The sequence below is a fragment of the Canis lupus genome, chromosome 14 (assembly GCF_048164855.1).
Source record: "Canis lupus baileyi chromosome 14, mCanLup2.hap1, whole genome shotgun sequence".
Classification (NCBI taxonomy): domain Eukaryota; kingdom Metazoa; phylum Chordata; class Mammalia; order Carnivora; family Canidae; genus Canis; species Canis lupus.
In genome coordinates this window covers 6273966-6293328 of record NC_132851.1, presented here as the reverse complement: position 1 = coordinate 6293328, position 19363 = coordinate 6273966, and the positions used below count along the sequence as shown (strand labels likewise).

The window sequence follows — 19363 nt, the reverse complement described above, 5'->3', positions numbered from 1 at the left end:
ATCGATGACAAGATTCTTTTTTTTTTTTTTTATTCATAGAGACGCAGAGAGAGAGAGAGAGGCAGAGACACAGGCAGAGGGAGAAGCAGGCTCCATGCAGGGAGCCTGACGTGGGACTCGATCCAGGGTCTCCAGGATCACGCCCTGGGCTGCAGGCAGCACTAAACCGCTGTACCACCAGGGCTGCCCGACATCAATGACAAGAGAGGGAAAAGTTCCTTACAGTTGTTATTTACTAAGTTCTTGCTATGTGCCAGATGCTGTCCTAGGGCTGTAATGATATAATCCCATTAATGTGCACCATGACCCCTTAATAGTTTTGCAAATTGTACAGATGAGAAGCTAAGGCACAGACAATACAGGTGCCTTACTTAAGGTCCATTAGCTAGTTGGTAGTAAAGATAGCATGTGAACCAGGGGCTCTTGAGCTGATGCTCTTAAACTGTATGCTCCGTCACCTCCTGTAGGTGGCCTGCCTTGACAACACAAGGTTTATAAATGTTTAAATCCTCTAAGCTACAAAATGATCTTAGGAAAAGGCAGGGGTTTGCGGGAGGAGTCTCTGGATAGGAAGTACTAGAAACAACTTAAACCAGCTTAAACTCAAAGAGAGGTTTTTGGCAGCAGACTGAGGTGGCTCCCAAGATGAAGGGAGAATTTGATAGCTAAGCCTTGGGAGCTCAGGAAACTGTGAGTCTCTGAGATTTCAGCTCCTGGAATTAGGGATGTGAAAGGTCTCAGGACTCTCCTGACCTGTCATACTGTTTCTCTTCTTGAGTTGACTTCTTTTTCTCCTATTGCTGGAGGGTTCCTTTAAGGGCAGTGGTGGTTGGGAAGCCCGGGTGGCTCAGAGGTTTAGAGCTGCCTTCAGCCCAGGGCCTGATCCTGGAGACCTGGGATCGAGTCCCACATCAGGCTCCCTGCATGGAGCCTGCTTCTCCCTCTGCCTGTGTCTGCTTCTCTCTCTCTCTCTCTCTGTCTCTCATAAATAAACAAAATCTCAAAAAAAAAAAAAAAAAGGTGGTGGTGGTGGTGGTGGAGTGGCCTCTGTTCCCCTCACCTTGGGGACAGGAAACCTCACAGGTAGGGAAAAAAAAGCCCTCTTCTTTCCCTTTTTCCCCAAGGTAAAAAAAGATCCCAGGGAAAAATTATAATTGGTCAAGCTTGAGTCATGTGCTCAACCATGGGCCAATCACTGTGGCTGGGGGTGGGCAGGGTTCTATAACCATCTGCCTCCACTCACTAGGGTTAGGTGGGGCTGTGACAGAGCTTTTCTCAGAAGGGAGCTGCTATTCTGGAGAGCCAAAATGACAAATATCCATGAGAAATTGGACCACTGGCAAAAAGATTACAAATATCAGAAGAAATGCAAAAACAGCCAGGATAAAAACAGATGACAGCAAGGATAAAATGCTCAATAAACTTTGGAAACAGTATATAATGAAAACAGGGCTTAGACATGACGAGGGGAAATTTATTTAACAAAGTAGAGGGTCTAAAAAGCAATTCAAGAGATGAATTAGGATGTCAGCTCTGAAACCTTTAAATAGTGCTTTATTAAGACAGATGCATTCTGGGAGAGTTGACTAATGCAGGGTCATGCTCCTAGTTTGTGCCCACTAACTACTAATTCATTTTGATGACAGGTTTTATTAGAAATTATTGCTCGCAGCACTTACATATTTATAACATTTTTAGCAGAATAATTCACATATGTAAAGTTCTGCATAAGTGCAACCAATAACAATTTGTTATTGAGCCATTGAGCTTATGTTTACCCTTTCACGCATGCATTTATTCATTCATTTGTTAGTTACTAATCGAGTGGATACTGTATTTCAGGTACTCTGTTGGGCACACCTGTTTTTCTGCCTTCAAGGCACTTAGAGTACAGGGGAGGAGACAGCTAGCTATAAATAAACTGTACCTGGATAGGTATATATTGGACACTGGTGCACTTCCAGGTTTTCAGGCAAGACACTTTGGGGTGCCTGGCTGGCTCAGTTTGTATAGCATGAGACTCTTGATCTCCGGGTTGTGAGTTTCAGCCACACATTGGGTGTAAGAGATTAAATAAATAACCAACCAACCAAAACTGAGACACTTTGCTCCCACTTACGGGGAATGTGTTAATGTTAAAGGCTTACAGATGAGTCCACCCTCAGGAATTGCCCTTGGCTAATGGGAGCTGCCTCCCCCAAGCTTGTGACCTCTAGAGCTGGGGCAATCCATATCCTATGATTGGTCAGTGATGGGTCATTGAGAGGGTACGATGGCCAGCCTCCTTGCTTTCCCTGGAGACAACACTGAAGAGTCATCCTAGCCCCAGCGTTCCTTGTGGGATCATCTGAGGCCTTGGTGACAACTGTATCACAGTCCAGCTCCTTCCTTTGCCCAATCTGGCTTCTCTCACTCACCTATAGGTGTTGTTCCTGAGAACACTCTCTCAAAAACAGTCTGCATGGAAATCTCCACTTCTGAGTCTTTTACAAAAACCCCACCTAAGCAAGGTACAACTTAGAAAATTGTTATCAGGTAAAGCTGTCCTATTCACAAATTGTCAGAGCCAGTTTTCCAGATAGATTATACTAGTCAGCTTGGAGCAAGTCTTTGCTTGAAAAATCACCTGGATGGTCCCTATATTTTTTTAAATATAAGAAAGAAGGTACCTTTTCCTCAAAAGGAAGAGAGTAATAGAACATTCTTTGCAGCATGAGAAGGTCTGGCCCTCTCAATTGTTCCAGCATATAGAGCTGGTCTGCTAAGAAAAAGGGTATTTTGTGTAGCAGACCAGGGGCTTCCCAGGAAGGGAGGAATAGAGACTTGGAACCTCTCCCTTGTGAGGCCCAATGTTGCTAAAATCTCTGTGATAAATGGGATGGTCCCTACTCAGGTCCCCTGGTGAGAGAGGAGGGGAAGGCTTCAAAGAAGAACTTAATCAGAACAGAGGGGGAGTCCGTGGAAAGCCCCTCCTGACCTGGCTGACCTGGCTGACCTGGTACACAGAGTGGGCTTAGAGAGAAAGGATGAGCACAAGATTGTAAGTTAAGGAGTCCTAGAGAAGCATTTCTAACTAAGGACAACTCTGAAAGGGTCTTCCCTCAGAGGACAGTGAGGAGTATGAACTTGCAAGGCTATCATCCCTGTAGCAGACATACTATTTTACAAAACCAACTTTTAATATTAACTCTGTATGATAGTAACAGACTCAACCACAGTGTAAAATAGGGGCCCACTGGGGGACTGATGACATCTTCTAGTTCTCACTTTCAAATTCAGGTGACTGGAGTCCCAGTAATTGGTACAGGAGGCTGTGAGCAATTTATTGGACACACAGAAGAAATGCAAATTGTATTGGTACTTTAATCTGGTAAAAGGGCTGTACAGGTTGCACATAATTCCAAAACACTGTGAGGAATACTTCTCACAGTGAGAAGAGGAATGACTACTGCCAGGGAGAAAGCCTTCCTGGAGGAGAGCCAAGCCAAGTCTTGTAGGCTGAGCAGGATTCAGAAGATGAATGATGAGATGTGGACATTGGTCATAAGGGCATCCAGGACTTCCCAGGACAAAAGCACAGAGGCAGGGGGATACGTGGGTGGCTCAGTGGTTGGAATGTCTCTACCTTTGGCTCAGGTCTTGATCCCGGGGTCCTGGGATCCAGTCCCACATCAGACTCCCTGCAAGGAACGTACTTCTCCCTCTACCTATGTCTCTGCCTCTCTCTGTGTGTCTCTTATGAATAAATAAATAAAATATTAAAAAAAAAAAACACAGAGGCAGGAACACGTACTGTCCCCTGTAAAAAATCTAGGTGGATTTGGATCCCAGGAGGCACTGAAGGAAGAACTGTTGGCAGGGTGAGACAACAGAAGGCCTAGAAGCCAGGACAAGACACTGAGACTTGTCCAGGTTACCAAATCTTATCTAGAAAAGCTGAAATTCCTGACTTTTATCAGATAGATCCAGATTCTTTAAGTTGAAAACTATTCAAAAAATTTTTTTGAAAAAGTTGGGAGCTAAACAAAACATTTTAGATCTGCCCATAGGCGTCTAGTTTGGTACTTTTGTTAAAATGAAGAACAGGTAAGTGGAAAGATCATATTTGCATATTAAAAGTTTACTCTTGGCAGTATGGTTAAAGAAAGAAAGAGACTAGACAGGAAGACAGTTAATTTAACAACAAATATGTTGAGACTACTGTGTGTGACAAGAGTTGGTGTCACAGTAGTTGGTCTGGACCCTAACCTTGGTGCAAGAGACACTTTCTTTTCTTTCTTTTCTTTCTTTTCTTTCTTTTCTTTCTTTTCTTTCTTTTCTTTCTTTCTTTCTTTCTTTTCTTTCTTTTCTTTCTGTTTCTTTCTCTTTCTTTCTTTCTCAGGAGACACATTTAATCAACAATAACACACATGTGTAAGTACTCACTGTGAGCACACTCCAGGGAAGACAGGGGAGGGCCTAAATTATGGCAGAAGATGGAAGAAAACAGATTAAAGGGATATTTGGAAAGTTTGGTAACAATTTAGCTGGGAAGAAAAGAGAGAAGGAGTTTCAAGGTCTTATTTGGGTGAGTGGGTAGATGCTGTTTTAGAAAAAACGATCACTGGGACCTTTGCCACTATCGAGAGTTCCATAAACAGAGTGAGCATGATTTAAACAGATGGTGCAAAAGAATGAGAGTTAAGACCTACATTTTAATTTCTATCCTCTTACTGATCCTTCCAAACAGTCCTATTCATCTCTTTCTGGAGAGAATACCTGCCCTGCCTAGTTCACAAGGATTAGTTAGGATTCTTCAGAGAAACAACACCAACAGGAATATATAGAGAGAAGTAGAGAAAGAGGTTTATTATAAGGATAGGCTCACATGAGTATGGAGGCTAACAAGGCTCCAGATCAGCACGCAGCAAGCTGGGAACCCAGGAAAGTCAAGGGTGATTTTCTGGTCCTGAGCATTGGCTCAGGACCCAAGAAGAGCCAATGTTTCAGGTCAAGTCCAAATGCAGGAAAAAGCCCAGCACCCATCTCGTGGGCAGCTAGGCAGGGACATAGTTAAGGAAAAGTCAGCCCTTTTGTTCTATTTAGGCTTTCAATAGATTAGATGAGGTCCCACCCACAGTAGGGAGAACAATTTACTTAGTCTATGGATTCAAATGTTAATCTCATCCAGAAACATCCTCATAGAAGCATCTGGAATAATGTTCAACCAAATATCTGGACACCTGTGATCCAGTCAAGCTGACACGTAAAATTAACCATCACAATACATTTGAGTATAAAAAGAAATAACTGATTTGAAACTACCTTACTTCAAAGGCCGTACAAATGTGGTAAGTAGAGGAAATATTCTCCTATAGATCCAATTGCCTCTCCTGCCCTGTGCCTGGAAGGCTGGTCTCCGCCTACTGCAGCACTTGACTCCCTGAGCCTCTGGTTTCTGGTTGGGAGACACAGCAGGAGATGGAGAGTAAGCAGAGAGATAGGGTGGGTGGGGCACTTACTCTCCCATGGGAGACTTAGGTCCTATTGGTGTCCCCTTTTCCCTGGCTGCAGCTCCCTCTCCTGCCCCATCAGGCCAAGAGGTGCTAATAGCTTCCCTCTGCTGGAGTTTCTGGTGCTTCTCCATCCCTTGTTGGGCTCTTTCTTACCCTGTCAAAGAGCAAGTATCCAATCTGGACAATATTAATATTAAATTCATACCTAAGCTCTCAGGGGAAATTCTTGCCAACTCTATCTCTAATCTCAAATCAATTCTTGCCATCTTTTTTCTTTTAATAAAGACCACTTTAATATGAACATGTTTGCCCCTCAAGAAACTGTCAAAATGTAAAGGGAAGAGTAAGCCACCATGGAAAGGAGTGCACGATGCTGTGGGATGGATGGCATGTTGTTCCTGGATCCAGCCAATATTCATACATATCAAAGCTACTGATAACAGTAGTCATGTGGATATTGTAACTTCTTCAAATATTGGATCACTTCTTTTTTTTAATTTTTATTTATTTATGATAGTCACAGAGAGAGAGAGAGAGGCAGAGACACAGGCAGAGGGAGAAGCAGGCTCCGTGCACCGGGAGCTCGACATGGGATTCGATCCCGGGTCTCCAGGATTGCGCCCTGGGCCAAAGGCAGGCGCTAAACCGCTGCGCCACCCAGGGATCCCTGGATCACTTCTTCATTGAAGTAGGTAGGCCCTGAGCACTACACGAGTGGTGATACTCTCCAGCTTCTCCAGCTCATGTTCCCTTGCGGGGTCTCACCTATCTCCTGAAAGGCCACCCCCTCTGGGACCTGAGAACCACCTTCTGGTCTTGATGCTCCTATACTGGGTATTTATGTATGGTCTCTGAGATCCCCGTCTAAGCTCTTCTGCGTAATATGGATTTGGGATGATACAAACTTCATCTCCCCTCCTCCCAGTTAGCTGGCTTCCTGTTGGATTCGGCAATGTAAAGCATTAGAAGGAGAAAGAAAAGTGGAAAGAAGGGAGAAGGGAGAAGGAGCCTCTTTCCTGTTTTCCACTTCCTGTTTTTCAGCGTTGCTCCAGCAGCAACATATAATTGCCCCCAGCTTCCAGGAACTTGGAGTACTCCCAGCACCCCAGGGGCCAGCAGCAGTCTTGCCTGCTCCCTCACCTGCTGAGCCTCAGGAGGTCTGAGAACCCACACAGCCATGCTCCTTTGGCGAGAGCACCAGCCAGAGAGCATCCCCTCCTCAGAGGTCTGAGCAGGGTAGGGCTTCCTCAGAGATCCAAGCACCAGCTCCAGGAAGTCCCTCCTCCGAGCTCCTAGGTACCTGGTGGTGACACCACCTGTTCTCCAGCCTTAGGAGGCAGCGGCTGCTTCTTGCAGTTACCAATCCGTGGATTATTACCCTCTTTCTTTTTTCTTGTACTCTTCCTTTTACTTTCAGCCTTCTAAGGCATGTGAAAGCAATTCTTTATATGAAACCCCATCTATTTGAAATACCTACTGCAATCTCCGTTTCTGATTGGCCCTTGGCTGATATACTTTTTAATCCATTTTCCACTTATCAGCCAGTTATCTTTTGAAAATGTGCCTTGGATTGCATCACTCTCCTGTAGTACTAGTCAAGGTGCTCGGTTTCCGATAACAGATACCAGCGCTGGCTAACTTTTGAACAAAAGAGAATTTATTGAAACTGACTAGGGAACTCCAGAGAATCAAGAGGAAGACTGGAGACCACAGTACAGAGGAAGGCTTGCACAGTGAAGCTCCTGGAATGGTTTGCTGAGGAGGCAGCCTCCGATTCCTTTCCACAGGACACTCAGGGCAGACAGGTGCCAAAGGCCATTGATCCATTCCCATATGCTGGACTCTACTGCCCCCGCACACACATCCCTGTCACCCCTGACTGCACCATGGCCATCCTAATCATTTCTAATGGGCCTTGCATCTTTGAGACACACCCTCATGATTCAAAGTCCCACGCTGGAGCATCAGATTGGCCTTGTTCTAAAGGTTAGGAGACATTCTCATCCCTTCTAAGCCTTTGCTACCACAGTGAGAACTGGGACCCTGCCTTCCGTTACTTTTATGGTTACCACAAATAGGAAGAGCTTTTGCATGCCAGCCAACCAGAGTGACAAATGTTAGCCATGCTGCCTAAAACCTTACAATAGCTTCCCCTGTCATTTAGAGTAAAATCTCCTAACTTGGCCTTCACGGCTGGCATGACCTGGCCTACCAAACTTTCAGACTTCACCCTGCACCATTCTCCCTTGCTCGTGTTCCGGTCACATGGGCTTTCTGTCTGTCCTCTGAATAGACCACACTCACTCCGACCCCAGGGAATCACTGTTCCCTCAGTTTGGAAGGCCTTTCCCTGATTTTTCCAAGGGACTTCCTTTTCACTACCAAGTCTCAGCTCAAATATCTCCTCCTCAGTGAAACCTTCCTAAAAGGAGCCTCTACCACTTCTTTCCTTTGCATCATATGTTTGTATCTGATATTCTCCTGTGTGTTTGTTAATTTGTTAATTTTTTGCTTTGCTTTCTGCATACTGTGAGTTCCACCTTGTCTGTCATTGCTGCATTATCCCAGCATGGGGCAGAGTGCCTGGAGCAGAGCAGATGCTGAATGTTGAATGAATGAACGGATGGATGGATAGTGCAGTTCCGTTGATGATGGAGTTCTACTTGATCAAAGCAAAACAACTTTGTAATGGAAACAATGGCAAATGGGATTTCATGAATGCTTTTTAAAATAATTAACTTTTTGGAACCTATTCATGACATTTTTTTTGACACCCGAATCTCTTTTATTGGGGGGCGCTGGGGGTGGGCCCAGGGCCCTCTCCCTGCACCGCTTGCTGGCTGGCGCTGCTTCCTGAGTCCTGCGGCTTCATCACGTCTGGCAGCTCAGGTGGGCTGGAGAAGGGTCCGATGCGCAGGGCCTCGAAAGCTTCATCTGCTCGGAAGGCCAGCCCTACAGTGGCTGCGGCCGCGGCGCCGCCGTCTGACTGGTGAAGCCACACTCCCCCAGAGTCTAACGTCATCCAGAAGCTGGCCATCCCTGTACAGCCGCTGCTCGTCGGGCGGCGCTTGGGGATGCCCTCGACGTGCGCTGCAGCTGCAACGAACCGCTCCACTCCCTGGCGTCCGTGAAGACCGCGGATCTGGAGGAGCACGTTCTGGGGGCGGAGAGCCGCGTGAGCACCGAGCCCGGACCCCGCCCCCGCCCCGTCCCCCCAGCCCAGCGCGCCCCCAGCCCTGCGCGCCCCCAGCCCTGCGCGCCCCCAGCCCCGCCCCACCAGCCCCGCGCGCCCCCAGCCCCGCCCCACCAGCCCTGCGCGCCCCCAGCCCCGCCCCGCCCCCCCAGCCCTGCGCGCCCCCAGCCCCGCCCCCCCAGCCCTGCGCGCCCCCAGCCCCGCCCCCCCAGCCCTGCGCGACCCCCAGCGCTGGGCGCCCCCAGCCCCGCCCCCCCAGCCCCGCGCGCCCCCAGCCCCGCCCCCCCAGCCCTGCGCGCCCCCAGCCCCGCCCCCCCAGCCCCGCGCGCCCCCAGCCCCGCCCCCCCAGCCCTGCGCGCCCCCAGCCCCGCCCCCCCAGCCCTGCGCGCCCCCAGCCCTGCGCGCCCCCAGCCCCGCCCCACCAGCCCTGCGCGCCCCCAGCCCTGCGCGCCCCCAGCCCCGCCCCCCCAGCCCTGCGAGCCCCCAGCCCCGCCCCCCCAGCCCTGCGCGCCCCCAGCCCCGCCCCACCAGCCCTGCGCGCCCCCAGCCCTGCGCGCCCCCAGCCCCGCCCCCCAGCCCTGCGCGCCCCCAGCCCCGCCCCACCAGCCCTGCGCGCCCCCAGCCCTGCGCGCCCCCAGCCCTGCCCCCCTCCAGCCCTGCGCGCCCCCAGCCCCGCCCCCCCAGCCCTGCGCCCCCGCAGCCCTGCGCGCCCGCCCCCGCCGCCAGCCCCGCCGCCCCGGCCCCTGTTCATCACATTTCTTTTGCAGGTTTTACTAAGGAGCTAGGGATCTGAGGTGGGGCCTAAGACGTCTGTTTTGATCTTCTGGAGAGACCATGGTTTCGTTCTAATGACCACCAGCTAGCGGTCCTCCATTTTGTGAATTAAAGTGGAAGGTAAAATTGACCCAAAGAAAACCACAAAGTGTACCATATTCATACTGAATATGAGAGAGGCCATACAGTTACAGTTGTCACAAGGATAATACAACTACTGCATGGATTTGGTGTCAGACAGACCTGAGTTCTACTCCCACATCTAATTCTTACTGTGTGTTGTTGGCTCCGCCCTCTCCGGCTGTGTGACCTTGGGCAAGTTGCTGAATCTCTCTTTGCTTCAATTTCCAAATTCACAAAATGGGAATAACACAGTAGTACCTCCATTATAGGGTTGTTGTGAGGACAAAATTAGTCAATATACAAAAATGACTTAGAAAAGTGTCTGGCAAGTGGCTAGCTTTGATAAAGCACGACATAAGCATGAGCTACGGTTATAGTTAGGATTGTGTTTGTTGGTTGTTAAGAAAAACTTGAACAAGATAGAGGTTTATTTATCTCTCGTATAAGTAAGAGTTAGGCAGCCCAGGGCAGACATAGCAGTTCCACGGTCATCAAGAAGCAAAATTCTGGGGTGTCTGGGTGGTTCAGTGGTTGAGCGTCTGCCTTCGGCTCAGGGCGTGATCCTGGTCCTGGGATCAAGTTCCGCATCAGGCTCCCTGCAAGGAGCCTTCTTCTCCCTTCGCCTGCGTCTCTGCCTCTCTATGTCTTTCATGAATAAATAAATAAAAGCTAAAAAAAAAAAAAACAAGGACCAAAATTCCTTCTTTCTCCACTACCATCTAATGTATAATTGATAGCCTTAAAGTTCAAGATGGGCTACTGAAGCTACTAGCACCGCGTCTGTATTCCAGGCATCGGGGAAGATAATGAAGGAGGACCTCAAGGCAGAGTCAATACCCTTTTAAAAAACCCTCCCAGGGGGAATCCTGGGTGGCGCAGTGGTTTAGCGCCTGCCTTTGGCTCAGGGCGTGATCCTGGAGACCCGGGATTGAGTCCCACGTCCCCACGTCGGGCTCCCGGTACATGGAGCCTGCCTCTGCCTCTCTCTCTCTCTCTCTCTCTGTGTCTGACTATCATAAATAAATAAAAATTAAAAAAAAAAAAACAAAAAAAAACAAAAAAACCAACCTTCCCGGGGTAGCTCCTGTGGCCCAGCGGTTTAGCGCCCCCTTCAGCCTGGGGTGTGATCCTGGAGACCTGGGATCGAGTCCCACATCAGGCTCCCTGCATGGAGCCTGCTTCTCCCTCTGTCTGTGTCTCTGCCTCCCTCTCTCTCCCTCCCTCTCTCTCCCTCTCTCTCTCTCTCTCTGTGTGTGTGTCTGCCATGAATAAATAAATAAAATCTTAAAACAAAACAAACCTTCTCAGAAGACCCTCTCATTTTCATCTCATTGGCTAGAACCAGACAACATGGCCACACCTAGCTGGAAGGGCCACTGGCAAATGTAGCTTTTTCACTGGTTGCATTACTACCCCAAATAAAGTTGGCCTTGTGTTACTGAAGAAGAAAGGGAAAATGGATATTGCACCTTGTGCAAGTATCTAACTTCCTCCAAATTTTAGTCTTTTTATTTGTAACATGGGAACAGTGGTACATACCTCATATAGTTAATTGGAAGGTTACATGAAATAAAGCCTAAAACCCACTACACAGTGCCCAGCACACACTAAATCAATCTTAGCTGAATCCTAAGAAGGACAAAATGTATCTCTGAATACTTTTAAAAATAAGATAGACAAAACCACAAAGAACCAAATAGAAAAAATATCCCTGCCAAAAAAGAACTGATTAACTTCAGAAGGAAACCTACTCTATCTACAGGTTTCTTCCTCCTTTTCATTACTTTGGCCTTCTTTATCTTACCCGGTTTTTAGCTGACGAAGTTCCAGCTTTAAATATCACATCAGCCTGCTATGCTACTAACAAAGGGCCACTGTGTGTCTGGGTAGGGCCATCTCAAACTCACTGTTCTGCTGAATCTTTCTGCTCTCATCCACCATCCAATTTCTGTCCAACTGTGTCCAGTGTTTTAGAACCGTGGCTTATAAACCTGGCTGATTATAAGACTCATTCACCTGGAGAGGTATGTAAAGCTACAGACTCCCAGTCCCCACCATAGGAATTGATCCAAAAAACTTCTATATCTGCCTCAGCTGTGTCTAATAGACTCTGGGTTTTTGGACTAAATCACTCACTTGCTTGAATGTTTACATATTACAGATGAATACACTTTGAAACACAGACATTGATTGAATATTATGAGGGCCAGGCATTGTTTTAAGTATTTACATGGGCTAACTCATTTAGGTACTATTACTCCCCTTTATACAGGTCAGGAAACTGAGGCACTGAGAGGATAAGCAAGTTGCTCAAGGTCACACAGCTAATTAATGGGGAAACTGGGAGTTGGCATTCAGCCCAGGCAGTCTGGCTTCTGAAAGCCTTTATGCTTATCCCCTACCCTCTATTTCCCCCCGATCTATATAGAAGAGTTAGGGCCTTCCAATACAAATTATTTAAAAAATCCGAAGACTTCCTCCTGGCATCTATCAAGTAAATTGCAAAATATTCTTATTCATCATCATTTATCTTCCCAAGCACACTGTGGCTGTGGCACCAGTAAGTATGTTATAAAAGCATTTCAAGGCAGGTATCAAAAATGACATTGAAACTGTATTTTTATGTGTGCATATGTTCACAATGATATTCTTTACGTAAAGAAATATATCTGCACACACATATACACATATATGCTATGTATATATACATACATATACATATACTTTCTATAGGCCTATAGAAAGTCTAGGGGGAGATGTAGCAACATGTGACAGTTAATTCTGTGTTGTGTTTATTTCTCTGAAATACACATTTGAATTTTGTCCAATAAAAATTCTTAAGTTTTAAAATAAGGTATTTCCTGTGTTTGGAAGCAAAGACAGTGTAAAATAGTAGCTATATCCTGTTTTCTTGGAGAGTCTTACAAGCCCTTCATTTAAAATTCGTCCTGTAAGACTCTTCAAAAAGAAATCTGATGGAAAGTCCGGATAACAGGTATGTTCACCTGGTGGCCAAGCTATTGGTTTTAGAGTCTAACAGATGTGGGTTTATATCTTCGCTGCAACACAGATGTCAGACAGGTCACTGAATGGCCCTGTCTCACTCACTCTTGGTGTAAAGGTCCAAGGGCTAATGCGTTTTGCAGGGCTGACCATATGTATCCAGGTGCTTAATCCAGGGTAACGACCACGGTTTGCAAGAAGCTATCATCATCAGAACATAACTCAGAATTGTTAAATGCCAATTGCAAAACCAGCACCTTTTGGCTAATAACAAGGATTATAAATAATTTATTAATTAGAATGAAGTGTCCACTCTTGCGAAGAGGCTTGAGGGACTGAAAAGGTCAGGCTGCCTTCGGGGATCCAGCCGAGGTCGGTTTAAGTACTGTTTCTAGTTCAATGCATGTGTGTTCCTTGGGACAGGCAATCACCCTAAGCTCTGGCCTACCAGCTCCTGAAATTTCCATTTTCCAAAACACAGATTCGTGTGAGTCACACCATCATGTGCCTTTATGCTGTGTCTGCGGCCTGGCTGTTTCCATCCTACCCACCGCCATTCCCACCCCCTTTGCCCTAACAGCAGCTGGTAAGGCCTTGCTCTCCAAACTCTGCTTCCCTCTGGATTCCCCCCCACCCCCCACCCCCCCACCCCCGCAGAAATTGTGGTCTCTCAAAGGTAACTGGTGACATTCTTCTTGCCACACCCAGGGTTTAGCCTTATCTCCTTATCTTCCTGGACTTTGCTCTAGTAATCATCACTCTCTCCATGTCTCCAGGCACCTCCTTTTGGTCTATAAATGTTCTCCAATCCCTGGCAGCCTTAAAAAAGAATAAAAATTAATAATCTTGGCCTCAGGACTCCCGGGTGGCTCAGCGGTTAAGCATCTGCCTTCAGCTCGAGTCATGATCCTGGGGTCCTGGAATTGAGTCCTGTCTCATGAATAAGCAAATAAAATCTTAAAAAAAAAAATAATCTTGGCCTCGTGTCACTCTCTGGCCAACTGTCACATTTCTGGAATTGCAGCTTGGATCCTGGAAACTTTAGCTCCCAGTTCTGCCACTTGTAACTGTAGGACTGTTTGCTTAACCTTCCTGTGCCTCAGTTTCCTCCTTTGTAAAATAAGCCTATGGATACTATCTACCTCTCAGGTTGTTGTGAGAATTAATGTGTCAATGTAGAACCCTGTCGTACAGAACGTAGTCAATAAATGTTAACTATTATCTGAGTCCTACATTTTCCCTTTCATTCTGCAGTTACCAGAACCTGGCTCAGGCCTTACCGCTCCTGATACTTCTTTGGAAAGGTTACCTGTGACCTACTACTTGTTAGTCAATGACCCTCTGTTGCATTTGACATTACTGGTTATTTCCTCCTTCCTGAAACACTCTATTCCCTCATCTCTTGCCACATCCTGCTGCACACGTCATAATGCCCTAGTTAAACTGCATGAATACATACATATGCCTGCATGTGCGTACACAGACACACATGCACACACACACACACACTTACCTTCAAGCCTTTGCTCTTGTGGAGCTGCACCACTACCCCATTACCATGGAAGGTTCCTCCACAGTCCAGTCCTCACCTCCAGTGTCCAGCCCTCATCCTCCCAGAGCCTCTTCCCCACATGCCTGCCTCAGGTTAACTTCCACTTATCTTTCAAGACTCCTCTCAGACCTCTCTTCCCCAGAAACCCCTTCTCAACACCCTTTTCCCAACAAAGCTGGGTTAGGTGCCCCTTCCTGGTGCTTACATACCACTCCTGTATTTCTCACACTCTATCATAATTCTATTTCCCTAAATGACTGTGAGCTATCTGGTAAAACTATCAGAATAACTTCTTATTCCTCTCTTAGTTTCTAGCACTTAATAGGGTGTGAGATACATAGTAGGAACTCAGTCAATGTTCATCAACTAATTAATATCAACACCCATCTATATTCCCTGAGTCTTAAGTAGTAGGGTGCAGAACAACCAAGCTTGCCAGGAGTCAAGGGTTTAGAAGGAAGTCAGAGGCAAGGAAAAGAATAGGCTTGGGACATCTGGTGGCTCAGTTGGTAGAGCATGCAACTCTAATCTTGGGGTTGTAGGTTTGAGTCCCACATTGGGTGTAGAGATTACTTAAAAATAAAATCTTTCAAAATTTTAAAAGGAATGCGTAAGGCTTGATAACATGTGGTAAGGAAGTTGACAGAGATGGGCAATTTGGCAGAAGTAGGAGGGGTGGTCAAGTAGATAAACTCCCAAAATGGAGAGGCAGCACCCTTCGGAAGACTTTACCTTGCAGAAAATCACTAGCTAAAAGGAATGCAGAAGAAATGTAAAGAAAAGTATATTCTCTTTTTTCCTTGCTTCTCTCCAAAAGAGCACAGCGAAAACGATAATGTTCTAAAACTTCTGGATATATGCTATTTGTCTCTTCCAGATACATGCTATTTGCTTTTAAGGCTAGTAAGAAAGAAATGCAAGAAAGAAAAAATTTGTTTTAAAAAACTTAAGAGAGATTCAGAATATTCTCTGCAGGCTGATATACATTCCCACAGGCACAGTTTATTATCTACTTGCAGGCATCTCCCTTGCAAGCCAACTATTACACCATCAAGCACAGAGCCCAAAGGATGTCTAGATATTTAGTATCTTTGTTGCCAATGATTTTCCTCTGACATTAAGGCAGATTCACCATTAAGGGAGATTCACCATTCCTAGAACTACTCCTCAGCTAGAGGCATTAGGCATTAATGCTAACAATTAAGATTTTAAAAACCAGAACTTCAGCTTTTTCACAGTGCATTCACATAGCTTAGAATTCAAGAGATGCAAAAGAGTGTACAATAAAACATTTTTCTTCTACTCTGTCCTCTCAGAGTTCTGTTGTTATTAAAAAGAATACATAAACACATACATTTTCCACCCATGATCTGTGTTGCTATATCCAACTATACATTGGATTTTGTACCTTGCCTTTTTCACCTAATAATCTATTTTGGAGAGTGTTCCACATGAGTATATGAAGGAACTTTCTCATTTTATTGGTTACATTATATAGATACTCCACAATTTGTTTAACTATTTTCCTGCTCATGGACAGATAGGTGGCTTCCAATATTTTGATATTCAAACAGTGCTAAACCTTTCATACATAATTTTGCACGTGTGCCTGGGTATCAGTAGCATAAATTCCTAGAAGTGGACTACCTGAGCCAATGGGTATGTTTATATCAATATTGTTAGCTATTGCCAATGTTCTTGCCAGGGTGGTAAGTTGTTCCACTTCACCCTCCCACCAGCCTCCTTATATCTCCAATGACAGTGTTAGCCAACTTTCTAGGTTTTGCCAATTTGAAAGGTGACAAATGACATCTCAATGTACCTCTAGCTTGCATTTTTCTTCATTTGAGTATGGCTCTACTTTCTTTTTTTCCCCCTCCCCTCCCCCTCCCCCTCTTCCCCCTCCTTCTCCCCCTCCTTCTCCCCTTTCTTCTCCTTCTTCTTCTTCCTCTTCCTCTTCCTCTTCCTCTTCCTCTTCTTCTTCTTCCTTCTTAAGTCTTCAGTGCTATTCATATTTTCCCTCTTGGTATACAACAATAACAACAACAACAATAATAATAGCTAACACTTCTGAGGTGGCTTACCATCTGCCTTGTACATTACAGGTATCTCATTTACGTCTCTCAACAGTTCTGTTGTTGTAGGTACTATTACTATCCCCAATTCACAAATGGGGAAACTGAGGTATAAAGATGGAAGTAGTTGTTCAGGGTCTCAGAGCAATAAATGACAGTATGTTTCAAAGCCAGGGTTTGAACCCAGGCTTCCCTGACCACAAAGTCCACATTCATAGACACAAGGCGACTTTACGCACTACTCAACAACCACACCACAAAAATAGAGGCCCTTAGGCATCGATTCCCAGACTCCCTCCCTGAAGTTCCATGAAAGTAGCCAGCTAATGTTCTCTCATGTTCTTACCTCCTTTTGAGGTTAACACCTTCTCAGGTTCTAGCCTCCTTCAAGCTGTGCTCTTCAGGGACCATACTATCACATGGACCCAGGGCTCACAGAGATGAGTGGAGGCTCCCAGAAATGCAGCCATGTGAGAGGAGTAATTGAGCATCTGAGTGGACAGCACTTCACCCATAGCAACCACAGGCCTACGATAAGGAAGAAATAAAGTTCATTCGGCAAATATTTATTGAACATCTACTATGCACCAGGCTCTTGGACAGAGCAATGAACAAGACAAACCAGGCTCCTATTTTCATAAAACTTACATTACATTGGGCAACATATAAACAAAAAACCCCATTGGTAGTGATAAGTATTATGCAGGAGGTTAAAACCTAATTTGGTAAAGGGCTCCTTTGGGTTGGTTAGTTGTTGAAGGCCTCTCTAAAGGAGGTACTAGGTACACTGAGAAGCAAATGATTTGAGGCAACCAGCTATTGCAGTGCAGGGGAAGAGCACTGTAGGCAGAGGAACAGCCAGAGCAAAGGTCTCAAGACAGGAACAGCCTGAGAGGATCAGCTGAAAGAAGAGGCCAGGGTACCTGGAGCCCGGAGAAAAGGAGCAGGAAGGTTCTGTGAGAGATGCAGCCAGAACTTCCCTCAGGGCTCGGAGGGGCAGTAAAGAGAACCTGGATTGTACTACACCCAGTGGGAAGCTATGAGGTCTTAAACTAGTGTGGGGGGATGGGAGCAAGTATATGTGTGTGACACAATCTGATTTGTTTTTAAAAACAATCACTTTGGCTGCTAGGAGGACAGTAGATAATAGTGATACAAGGGAGCAAATATAGACACCACCTGGAGGCTATTGAAGTGGCTTGGACTGGCGGAGACCATGAAGGCTTGGACAAGCATAGTGCTTCTCAAACTTTAGGGCTTCAGAATCTTCTGGGAGATCCTAACCCCAGGGTTTCTAATTCTGGAGAGGACTCTAGGATTTTTTTGCATTGCTATCCAGCTCCCAGGTGCTGATACTGCTGGTCTGCAAACCACATGGTGAACAGTGTTGGACTAGACTGGAGATGGAAGAAGTAGACAAATTTCAACATTATTTTGGAAAGTAGAGTCCATAGGACTTCGTAATGGATTGAAGGAAAGAGGAGAATCAAGGGTGACTTTGGAGTTTTGGGCTTCGAGGAATCGAGGAAACAATACCACAGGCATATGTTGAGAGTGGAAAACATGAGCAGGAGCAGATGGGGGGAGAAAATCCAGAGTTCCATTATGGGCATGTAGAAATGTTAGTCATGAGATGGTGAGTTCTGGGGTTAGGGTGAGAGGTCAGGCCTGGGATGTGATTTAAAGTGACAGCAAGGAGGAGGTGGCCTGGGGAGAGCATGTACTCGGGGAAGAGAAGGAGCATAGGACAGAGCCCCACCTGGGCATCCCACCCGTAGAGTCAGGAAGAGCAGGGGAATCAGTGGGCAGGCCACACATCTGGAAGCAAGGTGCAGGATGAGAGACCCAGAGGAGAGTACTCTCTGGGAAAGAAAAGAAGAACCAGTGAAAGTGAGGGAAGGACGCTGTGAGAATCTGTAACCACAGCTCGGTTCTTCATGCATCATGATCAACCATCAATTCCAAATGCTGGGAAAGCAAAGGTGGAAACCCTAGATATTATAGCTCACTCTCCACCAGCCTCAAGTCCTGAGTGGTGCAGCATTTGAGGAGAGAAAGAAACGGACTGAGTTCTGGGAATTGGACCTAGAAAGGAGACTAGGGAGGAAGCTGTGCTGGGATTCAGAAATGACCATGGGTGGTTTCTCATAAGGCCTATACCATTCTGGAAACTTCACTTTCACCTGGAAGAACAGCATCCCTACTCCTCTCTCCAAGAGCAATTAATTCTTCACCCAGTGTTTGTGAGCCCTGGGCCTCTGAGCTGAGCCCTGGCTCCACAGAGGTCTCCTCCCTTGTCTGCATTTTAGATGGCTTCCTCTCGCCTGGCTCCTTCCCCTCAGACTACAATAATGCCACTCCAACCTAAAATAAAGCTCTGTTCCTCCACCCTTCCTCCCCTGCAGCTACCGCTTTCATTGCTTTTACCCCAAACTTCCTACACCAATGCTCATGCTTCCTCACTTTCTTTCTTGTCTGCACCCCCTGGAATTTGGCTTCTGTCCCTGCCACTGTCTCCAAAGCCATGGCCACTTCCTATCGAACACAGGGCCTGCTCCCAGATTCTTGGTTCAGCAGTGTCTGTGCTTCATTTCACACAATGATCATCCCCTCCTTCAGGAAACTCTTGCCTCACCATTGCACGCAAATGCTTTCCTCTTCCTTGGTTTGGCCTTGGGGTCCAGGACCCTCTGAGTTCCACCACTGGTGGTCTGGTCTCCTTCTCTGCTTTCTCCTGGATGATTTCAGCCATACTCTTCCACAATTACTTGGCCATGAACTTATGGGTGGTGATAGCTCACACTGGTATTTGCAGCTGCCTGTTTGACATTTCCATGTTCCGCAGGATTGTCAGAGATGGCCAGAGCAAAACTTAGAGCCACAGTCTGCACTTAAGAAATGTATATCAACTACATCTTTGCTGAATGAACTGTTTTTTCCTGGCTATCTCCTACATATTAAAGAAAAGGCAATAAGCAATAAACAGGACACAAACACCTCTTCCCCTTCTTTCTGTGTTAATGGAATGACATCATACCCTCCTCTCTCACCATATCTAATTGGTCACCAGTCTTGTAGATTCTGTCTCCAAAATGTTTCTGGAATCTTCCTGCTTTATTATTTTTTGTTCCTACTCTGCTGTTATTAT

General features: G+C 46.3%; 1 long non-coding RNA gene across 17 annotated transcripts in view; it reads right to left on the bottom strand.

The window, feature by feature from the left end:
* LOC140603657 (uncharacterized) overlaps window positions 1-19363 on the bottom strand; it is a 72102-nt gene that overhangs the window by 13503 nt on the left and 39236 nt on the right. For 15 of the 17 annotated variants that reach the window (XR_012006618.1, XR_012006615.1, XR_012006604.1 and 12 more), the window contains 2 exons: window positions 18851-19165; window positions 16562-16743 (listed from right to left, as the gene is read on the bottom strand). This is a non-coding gene — a long non-coding RNA (uncharacterized lncRNA). Of the gene's footprint in view, window positions 1-5305; window positions 5438-7130; window positions 8653-16561; window positions 16744-18850; window positions 19166-19363 lie in introns of those variants that run through there. The other 2 variants (XR_012006609.1, XR_012006608.1) reach the window with 2 other exon arrangements.